This window comes from Mya arenaria, chromosome 12 (genome assembly GCF_026914265.1).
Source record: "Mya arenaria isolate MELC-2E11 chromosome 12, ASM2691426v1".
NCBI lineage: Eukaryota > Metazoa > Mollusca > Bivalvia > Myida > Myidae > Mya > Mya arenaria.
In genome coordinates, this window is record NC_069133.1 from 44,372,554 (window position 1) to 44,385,193 (window position 12,640).

Consider the following 12,640-nt stretch of genomic DNA (forward strand, 5'->3'; position numbering starts at 1 on the left):
GACATGTTTGCATCATCATCATACTTATAAACACACAAATCCAGCATACAAATATAATTCTCCACAAACAGGTTTCTGATATATCTTTATGGTTTGTACACTTTCAGGGCAACCCGTTAACCTGCCGATACCAAACCTGGTGTACCCTAGAACAATAGGTGAGTAATATGACATAATTTCTCATTATTGGCGATCATTTCACTATTTATATGACTTTGGAAGGTAAATAATGTAACAGCAGTATAGGTTAATATTGCTTCTAGTAATGTTTGAAATAATGCTGTGTACACCAGTTACATGCAGCTTTTATTGTTGTAGGAACTTAACTCAAATTTCAACCTTTAAATATTTGATCGATAACTATTTACTGCGACATATTTCACACTTGCAACTGTCCATTAGTTTGTGTTCAGTAAAACGACAGTTGCATATTAATTTATTAAAACCATCTGTTACAGTTATAAAATTGTTTATGTAATTCTGATAGATTTTGCGATTAAAAGGATCTTCGGTGAAATGCTAAAAACGATTATTTACGGCAATGCGCAGATAAACAATAAAACTGGGCACTATTTTCTGGGATCCCGTACTTTCTGTGACTTCTCAGGCATATAGAACATCTGTGTCTTATGTCATTCTTTTTCCTTTTTTCACAATTATACTAATTGCAGTAACAATAGTGCGTATAATAGCAGTAGGAAATGAATTAACGTTTGAAATTTTTAATTCTGATTTACTTTTTACTTTTATAAAATGGAAGGTAAATGTATTCTGCCATCTAAATATACGTACATAGAACACTTCACTCCGACTTATATAGTTTATTAGAAAGTTGCTTTCTTGCATTACAGGGACAGTCATGTCATGTTTTATTAAGGTATGTTGTGTTGAAGTAGCCCTATACAGTATATTACATAATGCATTCAATAAAGCTGATCACTACATCAGCAAACCGACAGCTAAATAAGGTATATTATACATGCATGTACATAAATCAATACTGGAATGAAAGACATCTTCAGAATTATTTAAACCCCGTAAGTTATCGGCTTAATATTAAAAAGGAATACAGCCGGCGGTTAAACCGAATAAGCTCGACAATACATGTACCGACCAGATAGATGCTCAAGTAATATTGTTAAGGCACTACCTTTTATTATGTAAAGGTTAATATCTATTTCTGATGCAGGAATAGGAAATGGCGGACAAAATCAAGTGGTCACCGAAAATCCTGGGCCAGGTAAACATATTTTAATTACTTGAAAACTGCTATTAAGCTGGATATTTTCTCGAATTATCACCATTTCGGTATGATTCTTTATAATTTGCTTTAACCTAGAGGATGCCATATCGATATTCCAGCGGTAAACAAGGATAGTTCCATTATCGTACATGCTTTTAGTTGTTCCTATATTTACCTTTTGAAGATTGTCGAAAGGTTGGGTCGATAAAGTTACTGTTGTGTTGTGCCACTTCTCTCTAACCGTCTCTCACGTTCTGATGTCAAAGATTAGTGCTATGTTTTTGCAGTAATTCCACTACCCCCAGATCCAGTTTGGAATGAGTTCCACGTAAGGGAAAGAGACATGCCATTTATGGCTGTATCTGGTATGTATTATTTTGGTAAATATAGCTTGCATTTTTCACACAGCTTTAAAAAAATGATTTATTCATAATTTTATACCAATACCATTAATGAGACGATAATGAAGAAAGGTTAAAGAATGGGTAGATGAGATACTTTTGCAAACGGCCAGTAACCGAAAACGTAGTATGCGTTGAACCAATGAGTTTGGTTATATGTTTTAAGATGATTCAGGTTGTACTTTTAATAAACAAGAAGCATCAATTTGTTTAAATTTAGAATCTTTCTCCGTGAAATGTTATTTTTAAACTGTAAAACGTTTTCTTTTAAATAAAAATTGACTACTGATTTAATAACTGATCTTCAAATCTCCTGACGACGAATCTGTTTTAAATATTAACAGACATTGAGCGAGAGACACACAGCATACGAACATAACAGACAGACCACATATGCACCAGGCTATCTTTGTTAATGCAAGTTGTCCCATATTTGACAAGTAAACTTCTTGTAGGGTAGTTTTTAAGAATTTTGTACTTTCGAAATGGAAGCTTGATTTCACTTCAAAACATCAGTTCTGGATAACAGTGACACTTTTGAATATTTCACCCAAAATTTTACCATTTAAAGCTAACTAAGGACGTCAACATTCAACAAATTGTGATAGAGTTTGTATGAAAAATCACCAAACCCGTGTTTCTAAGTTCATTAAACACACATTAGATTAAAATAATTCAATAAAAACTATAGGTAAAAGCACAGTAGCCAAAAATTAACGATCACCCTGTTTGAATGCGCAAGGGCAAAGTCCAACACACACTTAATGAAATACAAATCAGTGTAAATAGATAAAAAGTGGCTAGTAGTGCAGATGTCTGTGTGTCGTCTGGTTCACTCCACATCCCTGTGGGTTCTAGTAATGGTCCCTGCGCAGCACAAGGTGTACTACGTGATTTAAGGCCTTTCACAGTGCAAAAGTGGGTGGGGAAAGCCATTTACGAAAGCAGATATTATCACATGTCGAACCAAAAAGCAAATGTATTCTATTGGAAAAGTTTGGACAATATAACTATTGTTTGTGTCGAAATGCCACAGACTACCAACTTACTAATCTCTTTAAGATATCTTTATAGATAAGAAAGATATTCAATAAAATAATTTAAAACAGTATATTAAATTACTACAAAAAATGCAATAATCTTGCAAAAAGCTGCAGTCTCAAGATATCGTTGATTTGGTAATACTGACTATTTTGACAAAAACACGTATTCATTTTGTTTACATAATTTAAAAAAAACTTTATGGAAAAAGGCAAATGCTTTTTGATAAGAAATCTGAAAAAAATCTGCTTTTAGACTATTAACTCAACTCTTAGTTACAGCTGCACATGTTGTGACAGATTTATGTATTATGCTTGCTTAATGTTGAACCTCAAAACTAAATTAAAAAAAAAAATATGTTTTGGTCCGTAAGTGTTATTTGGCACTGCAAACGGCCCTTAAGCAACTTGTTCTTTATTTGTCACATTTTTTTCTAAATTTCTATCATTAAATGAAGAGCAAAAGTTTTTTTTCATATTTCTAAATTCATCCGTCTATTTATTTGTGATATGTGTCATGTGTTTGGTATGTGTAGTGACAGAATATGTTTGGTGCTAATGCTTCTTGCAATATCATATTTGAAAAGCTTTGCACTCATAATTGAGTAGTTTAAGATACATTTCAATTTAAAAATGAAATTGTTCAATGCATGTTAGACAAACAAGTTTTGATACGAAGGGATATTATTTTGATAACCTCAAAACTTGATATTTTGCAGGTGCAAGGGCAAACGATCATATCGGCATGGCACGGATCGGAACAACTAACTTTCTTTTCAACAGAACATTTAATTGCGACTGATTGGGATAAAACACCATTACATATAAAGGACATTCTTTTTCTGTTGTAAAAGCAAGTATCGTTTAGTTCAACATTAATATAATTGTGATGCTAAATATTAAATTCACTGAGACTTAATGATGTTATTGCATTTACCTAGAATCCTTAACATTTCATATTATACTATTGTGCAATAAATAATAGTCAGATGACATGAAGTTTATTCTAAATAATTAAGAAAAGGGTTACACGAGCCGTTGCTTAACTGATAAGATACTCCTTCAGGTCATCTGACTGACTTACAACCTCATTGGCTGATACATTGTCAACGCAAAATCTGACGCAGAGAGTATCTTATCAGTGGCATAAGGTGGACCTTTAAAAACCCGCCAACGTTGAAATTCATAATAATTACGTCAAGAACGTAATGACTGCATATCTGGAATTTCATTCCCGCAAAATGTAGGTTTTATGTAAGGGCATTTATTATTATTATTTTAGTCAATGAAGTATTGTGTTCAATGAAAACTTGAAAAAATAGGTTTTAACTAAACATTGTTGTATAATATTTCATAACTGTCTATAAGGAATACTAATTTCTTATTTGAAACATTCTATTTCTAATATAATTAATAAATGCATATATATATAAGTTAGGTAACTCCTCCTTTGACATTTTAATTGCCTGTATATAGTTTTCTTGCCAATATTTTATTATAAAGACATTTTTATATGATTATGCCATATTTGGGTGCCTTTTTCCAAATTTTATGTTTTATTTATATAAGACCTTAAGTTTGACCATTTTTGAGAAATAATTACATAAATAAGTTGTATTTTCTTTCCTTTAGTTGATAAGGAATCAGTCTATATTAAGATGCTTCAGCATTTGCCCTGTCCAATTAGAGCTGTGATTAGAATGGTTTAATCTTATAATTAGGGGCCACTGTTTGGAATTATTTCTGTTTATTAATCTCCATTATATAATAAGTGATTGTGTTTAATTTCATTGATGATATGTTGATAATTTGAATGTTTGTAAGACTAATAAGATAATAAGACTATAGTGCTGTAAATATAATCTTGTGCTTATAGATAGAAATGGACCAAGTTCCCCATTTGATGATTCCATTGGGGCCTTTGTTTACATTATTGTGTCAATGTCAGACAGATATTTGAAATATTATTATGTAAATATTGTAAGTATTTACACTGGTAAATTATTATTGATGTACTAGAACTTTGCACATACTTGAAGACTTTATGATTGAGTGAATTTGGACAATATCTTTGACTGGAAATATTAAGTCATTTGATCAGGACATTTTGGTATCAGGTAAAATGATGTATTCACTGCTTGGCTATTTGATCATTTTCTGCAGTTAATATTTTATGGTTTCCCTTACTAAAGCATCTTTGAGTATAAGTTCTACTATATAAATACTTAATGAATATTTCATGATGTATAATGTATATAATTTAGTGACTACTTCCTGTATATTTTTATTGTGATTAAGGGCAAGCATTTTTAGCCAATCAGGTGTAAGCATTTACTTAATCCCTGATCATTTCCTAGTACATAATGCTCTACATCTCTGTATGCAGCACTCTGCTCCAGAATTTCCTACTGACAACATCTTAAAATTAGCTCAGAAGATTGCCACCAACTTTAACCTCAGAGGCGTGCAGCAATACTTTGGCATTTATGATAACAACTTGAAGAACTCTTAAGATATCTACTGGATTTACTTCTACCTTAAAATATTTACATCTTACAAATTTTCTAACTGATTTATCAGCACCATTGAGTGTCTATGAGAGATTGACCAGGTAGTCCTGTTGACCCTCTTGGTTGATGGTGGTTAATTGATTACAATATCCTCAGTTCAATTTCAACACCGGTATTCACCATTACAATTCATGTAGGATCTAAAACAGCACTAGCATGTGGCACTTAGGACTTGCCCTGCTTAATCTCATTATTTACTTGTTCATTTTGTCTGCCATTCCGATTTTATTTGCAATTATTAGTATTCAGTCATACATTCTTCAGACATGGCTTGACCTATTACGGCTAAACAATTTTGTTCTTCACCGTGATGTCACGCCCCCTTTTTGGGGTTAGTTTTGTTAATCTGTATTGAGTACCCACATTTTTTATACATTTTTCTGTTAACCTTTATGACATTTCGGAAAGTTTGCTAAAATAAAGTGACTATTTTTTGCTGTTATTTCTAGCTTTCTGTTTAGTAGAACTCTGGCTGGTCATTTTTTTTAAATTCACTCAGATTGGTTTAAGTAAAAAATGTCATAGGTCATGTGGTACTTTTTAGATAAGGCAATAATTAAAAACATAGCGTACCGTCTAAAGTTTTAGTGCAACGCTCGCAACACTTGCTTTGAATGAGACATAATGAGATCAACCAATCGACGAAGTATGGGGTAGTGTTTGTGATAGTAAATGTTGGTAATTTAGTCGCACGTGAAATAAAATTCAGTCATTCTTAGTTTGAAGTAACAAATCATTTATGTATATATCAAGGTATTTTGAACAACTAAAATGTTGTTCAAAGTATTTTTTCTTCCTTTTTGAATTAAAAATATACACTTTTGGACCAATCAGTAGACGTTTACATTAAATGTATTTTATGGGTTTTTTTTATTTTGTGCTGGAAATAAACTTGCATTTTAAAATGTGAATCTGTTATTGTTTTTTTTTTCTTATAAGTATTCTTGCATTTGTTTTATGCATGATGCAGTATCATGTTGCAATCCTAATTAACAGATAGTGTTAACAATGCATAGTGCATGTGTTGAATGCATTTACATATGTTAACCAGCTTATACCTCGAGTTGAAATATTAATCAAGGCATGTATTCATAGTTTGAGTAATTCCCGACGCCGCGCAGTTCTACAGAACACGTTCAAAAGTTACATATAACTCCAATAATCATCAATACACCTAGGGTTACCTAATTGGAAAGGTCAGTAAAACAGTTTCTGATTTGGAGAGAGAAGTTCTATATTTCAATCTCAAACTGATTCCTTATAATTAGGGTCAAATTTTTACTTGAGCTATCACAGGAGTGAAGAGACTTACTTGGAGAGAGGGGTTCTACCGTTCATTCTCAAACTTGTTCCTTTAAGTTAAGATCAAACTTATACTAGAAAGTAAGTAGACTACCGCCAGCAAGCAACCTTGATACAGGATGAAACTGAACCCAGGACAAAACAGCATGTAATGTGAGGAGGTGTCTATATGTAAATCACATCTGTGAAGTTTAAACCCAATCCAGTCAGGGTTTTGAGTGATGCCGCGCGCACAAGAATCTCTATGTACACTATATCGTAAAAAGTTAATTACTCTGTAAACAATCATGAGCGAACCCAGTCGGTGGATGTAATCAGATTTCATCTCCTGTAAACTCCTTAATGTGCCCCACAGAGATACGGTCGCAGCTACCGCAGCCATAACTTCAGATCGAGGCTTATCAGCACCTAAAGTACACCAGTTTTTGTAAGAGTCAACAAAAAACATTATTAAACAGTATAATTAATTTGTGTTGGGATTCTTTTTATGGCAATAACTGCCAATACCGGCATTTCTTGTTGTTAAACAATTCGTTTATTTCAGTTAAATTTTTAAGAAGAATTAACGGATTTAAGGTGTGGATCTGGTGCACATGCCATTGTAAAAATGTCCAAGTTTCATAAATATTACATTTTATTTTTAAGTGAGTTTGATGTAATGCAAGAGAGAAAACAAGCAAATCAGCTTTGATGTTATGTACAAAGTTGTCTTTCTTAGTAATTTTAAAATATAATTGCTGTGTGGTCATCTGTGACTATAATCCCTAAATTGACAGTTTTGGTGGGAACACTGGATCATTCGGTTCTTTGTTTTCAAGGCGAACACATCATATTTTACTATATCTGTAATTGTTGGAATTGGCGGGAAAAGATATTGAAGGTTAGTCTAATAGTTATACTTCTAGAACCTAGTATTTCTAGAATATTATTTAATAAGAAGTATAATTGTTTTAATTACATTTGAGCAGTTGTATCTAAGTATTAAGTAAGTTGGAAATATAATAGTTATAATATTTCTAAAAGGTCAAGATAGTGATTCAACCTTGCATGTTAATATTACAAGTAATATTAATAAGACCACTTATTTTAGATTTGCGGCACCAGTTGAATGTATATGTCAGGAAGAATATAAAGGCAGTTTGGCCTACAGCTGGTGAGTTAGATTATATGTAATGTGATGTGTTTGTACCTGTTTTGTATATGATGTTTGTATTGTTTTAATAAGATTATATTATGTAATAGTATGGCCGCTAGAAAATAGTATTAATTATGAGGAATATTGATTCTCAAAGTATTATAGAAAATATACTGAATTAATTGTTAACTCTTGTGTGATATGCTTAAGTTGATGTTTATATACTTTCAGAGCTGTGGATTTATAATACATGTAAAAAAAGCCCCTAAAGACTTCCGACGTGTTATCCAACTACACTGAACCCTTACTGCTGAGTTAGACCGTTAATATAGTCGTGGCCATAAGAGACTACCCTATTACAACGTGGCGCCCAACGAGTCGTTTCTTAATTGTTGGAAGACAGAGGGGACCCGGGACAGGAGCCAGAACAGACCATCGTTTGAGGCCGAAAGTGGGTCGTAGCCCAGAATCTACCATTTCGTTGGGAAACTGGTTTACCCCACAAACAGATTGTGAGAGACATTTCATTAGTGGTTGGAGTCGTTGCGACCTAGGGCAGGCGTGCATTTGTGATACCATTCTGTTAAGGACCGGAAACAGATCGAACTCAGGACAGGACGTGACGTCTTCAGAGAATCATCATCATCTTCATCCATCCATCAACAACCCAGGAATTATTGACTGTTGCACTTGTTATACGTGCGTGAACATTACGGAAGTTGTTATTTTGTGATATAGGACATATATTAATATATTCTAGTGGCCAAAATACAACAAACTGTGAGTACCATAATTTTGTGTAAAACATAATTTGTTTGTTTTTGTTCAGTTAGAATTGTGCGTTTTTCATAGCTGCAGAAGTGAAATTTCAAGTGTCATATTGTAAGATTGAAAGAGAGTGATCACATACTAATGCTCTAAAGATATAATTAAGCATCTATTTTTCATTAGATAGTCATTCAGTACAGCTATTTTTGATTTCTTACGTTTTAAATATTATTAGATTGATAATAAGATAAGCTTACCTTCTTTCTACTCAGGTATAAACAAACATGTATACACGGTAGATTATTTTTTAGCATCATGTAGAATTAATCTTTAGTTAGATAATCTTAGTCTGAGAAAATCATTCATTCACACGGTTCTTTGTGAGCACTATTTTTCCCATTAAATATCCATTAGACAGTAAAGTTTCCGACTGTAAACAGTATCTTTGAATGAGTTAACACTCATTTACATGTTTGGCTGGTGTAAATCAAACGGTACTTTTGTTTCATTGACAATTCAATACTAGATACACAATTTACGGAAAACCCGTGTGTCAGTGACGTAATTGAGCAAATTCTGATTTGATTGGCTGTTTGGGAGGGTGTGTGCAGGTCGAGCGTTTTGATTGGATGACCCTGATATTGACCTTTACGATAGGTTTAAGTTCATGACAGACATTTTTGGGTTAGGAGAATAATTTTTTCAGACATTTGACATGATTTTTATTTGTTCACTGCAAAATTTATAATAATTTCTTGAATCATTATTAGGATATTATCATATCTTGAGTATACAATATTTAGCAACCAAATTTCAGGCAGTTGAATTTTAATTACACACATTGTTGCCACTTTATATTTTTGACAGAAATCAGCTGATTTGGTTATTGATTGGGGACAGTGATAAAGTTGAATTTGGATTGTAATATTTTTCTGCAATAATTATATGCATGGATAGATGAAATATTTATTAAGACTTTGTATTAGATATTTAGATTAATACAGTTAAATACATTTATTGTTGGATTTGTGCAATTGTGGAATAGTTCATGTAATTGTTCATACTTTTGAAATTCCATTTAAAATCATTTGACCTAGTGTTTGTTGTTTCAAATTAAGTTGATTATTAACGGCATATTCTTAAGCAGTGTTAGAAACTCATGTTTGTCTGAGATAAATACTTAGATTATAGTTCTTTACTGGTGACTTTATTGTTTAGACATTACATTTCTTTAATTTCATTTTGACTTTGAAATTGATTTTTTTTTTTACTTAGTTCATTTCAATTATGTGTATTGTATAATTTTGATTTTTGACAATTGATTGCACACACTTGTTATTTTTTTTTTATTTTCTTACTGCTTCTGTCTTATATTTATTCTTTTACACATAGAAGAAATACTTTATTTAAGTTATAGATTAGAATTGATTTTTGATGTGAGAATATTTGCTTATAATTTGTTTGCGGCATTTAGTATTGAAGTGATCATAGACCATTGAACATAGGTTGTTCTGGAGATTGATATTGATTTGAACTTTGAACTATTATGGTGATTACGTTTATTAAACATTAAATATGTCATTGGAAGATGATAAATTAGGAATAGCAGCTGGTGGTATGGAGAAAGATAGTAAGGCAAAGCCTGTAATTAAGAAAGATGATGAACATGAAATTGAAGAGGCATTGAAGCTATTTAAAGCATTTCATGAATTGAAACTAGATCCAGGGGTGAGTGGCCCTGAGGATTTAAAGAAGTTTTTGACGGAATATACAAAGAGGAGTAAGGAAGACAGTAATGCAGCCCAGCAACAGCAATCAGACCCAGCATCCGGGAAATCGTACCAATTTCCAAAATTGTTATTGTTCTCCGGTGAAGATAATAAGGGAGAAGTTTCGTGGGATGCATACAGATTTGAAATTGATTCCCAAGTAAAGGAGAAGACTTTTAGTGATGAACAGTTACTTTTAGGTATTAGAAGGAGTGTTAGGGGTACCGCTAGTGATATTGTAAGGAGATTGGGTACAGAGGTGAAAGTGGTGGAGGTTTTCAAGAAGTTGAATGGAACTTTCGGAAACATTGAATCAAAGGAGTCATTGATAAGGAAATTGTACTCATGCTCTCAAGGATTGGATCCGGTGAACATATATGCATCAAAGCTTGAGGATTTATTTGCACAAGGAGTTGAACTTGGAGCTGTACTACAGGGGGATGACATCTTATTGAGAGAACTTTTGTTTCAAGGATTAAGAATTGATTTGAAACATGTTGCCCAGTTTAAGTTTGAAACCATCAAAGACTATGATAGATTTAAAATTGAGCTTCTTATCAGTAAGAAATTGATCAATATCATCCTCATCTGAGCTCTCATAATCTTTATCAAGGCAGATCTGTTTCTCACACGGTGAGGGGTCATCAGTTTCTTGGGAATTCCCCCATTTTAAAGAGGTGACCTCTCTTTGTAAGCATTTCATGCTCTCCGTCATCGTTTCCATACATCTTGATAATTGGTTCCATTCGGGAAACCCTGTTGATGAGGATGACGTGCTATTCCTCATTTTTGCCAGCCTATCAAAAAGGCTCTCTTGAGGCGCATGCGCGCTGTTACTTCCGCCCTGGCCGTCTGCCAAATCCGCCTAAAAAGTAATATTTCTCTGTGTACCTTTCTCTCTTAATATATACGAATTTCTAGGACGTGGTATCCGTCCGATTTGATTACTTTTTGTAGAGTATCATTTGTATTCTTTATTACGACGTGGGCTCCGTCGAATCATTTATATAAAATACAACATATAGGACGTGGTATCCGTCATATACTTAAATGTAATTACATCTACTCACGACGTGGGATCTGTCGTTTAATTCCATAAAATACATGTAATCCCGACGTGGAATCCGACGGATGAATTAATAATATACATGTAATTCCGACGTGGTATCCGTCGTATAATGTGATAAAATACTTGTTATCCCGACGTGGTATCCGTCTGATAATCTTATAAAATACATGAAATCCCTACGTGGTATCCGCCGGATAAATTAATAATATACATGTAATTCCGACGTGGTATCCGTCGGATTATTTGATAAAATACATGTAATCTTGACGTGGTATTCGTCGGATAATTTGACAATACACATGTTATTCTGGCGTGGTATCCGCCTTATATTAAAGATAAGGTGCATCTTTTATTTTCCAATTCCACCAATATAATTTTTCAATCGACGTAAAATTCATCGTATATGAACGAATTTGAAATGTGGTCTCCATTTCAAATACATTTGATACAACTGTGTAATGGTGTTGTTAATTTTCCGTCTTGAAAAAACACCTTCTCTGTACTATCAGTAATTATTTCAATTATTGATTTTCCTCAAACCAACATCTAAACTATTAACTAATTAATTCCTCGAGCATTGCATATTAATATACCCGTCAAATATGTATTATTACATACCTCTGCTTCCACATTCATGCTTGCTCTATCATAAATAATATCCGCTATTTTCACTATATTATTAGTTTCTAAGAATTGCTATGACTTAATTTCGCTGACCGTTCTCGGTGCGCTGTAGCCTCGTAATGACCACCTTGGTATGCTGATAAGCTGCGTCGGTTATCTGTGGGGCTCAGAAGGGATTTTATGTGTTGGATGAAATACAAAATGCTGTCCTTTAGGCAAACCTCTAATCAATCTTTGCAATGTTATTTGCAGGTGCAAGTGCCAGCAGTCGTCTCGGCATGGCACGGATCGGAACAGTTACCTTCTTGTTCAACAGTAGTTTTAACTAAAACTCGTGTCACTTCAGATTAGGATAAAAATAGTCCTCACATTCTTACAAATTATTTTGAAGAAAAAAAGCTGCCATATAAACACATTTATTAAGAAACTTTAAGTCATTCTATATAGGTAAAAAGGTTTTTATTAACAATATTTTAAGAAGTAAATTATTGTGTTCAATGCCAAAAGGTAATTACTTTAATAAGTAAATTACTGTGTTCAATGCTATTATGTGTTCGACTTACAGTCTCATTTCATTTGACAAGTTTGTAGTTTTTTATGTATGTATAATTGTTAGATATTTAGTCGCACTTGAAATAAAACTCATTCTTAGATTGAATTAACAAATGATTAAGGTATTTATTGATGTATTAAAGCAACCAATCCATGGTAGTTTGTTA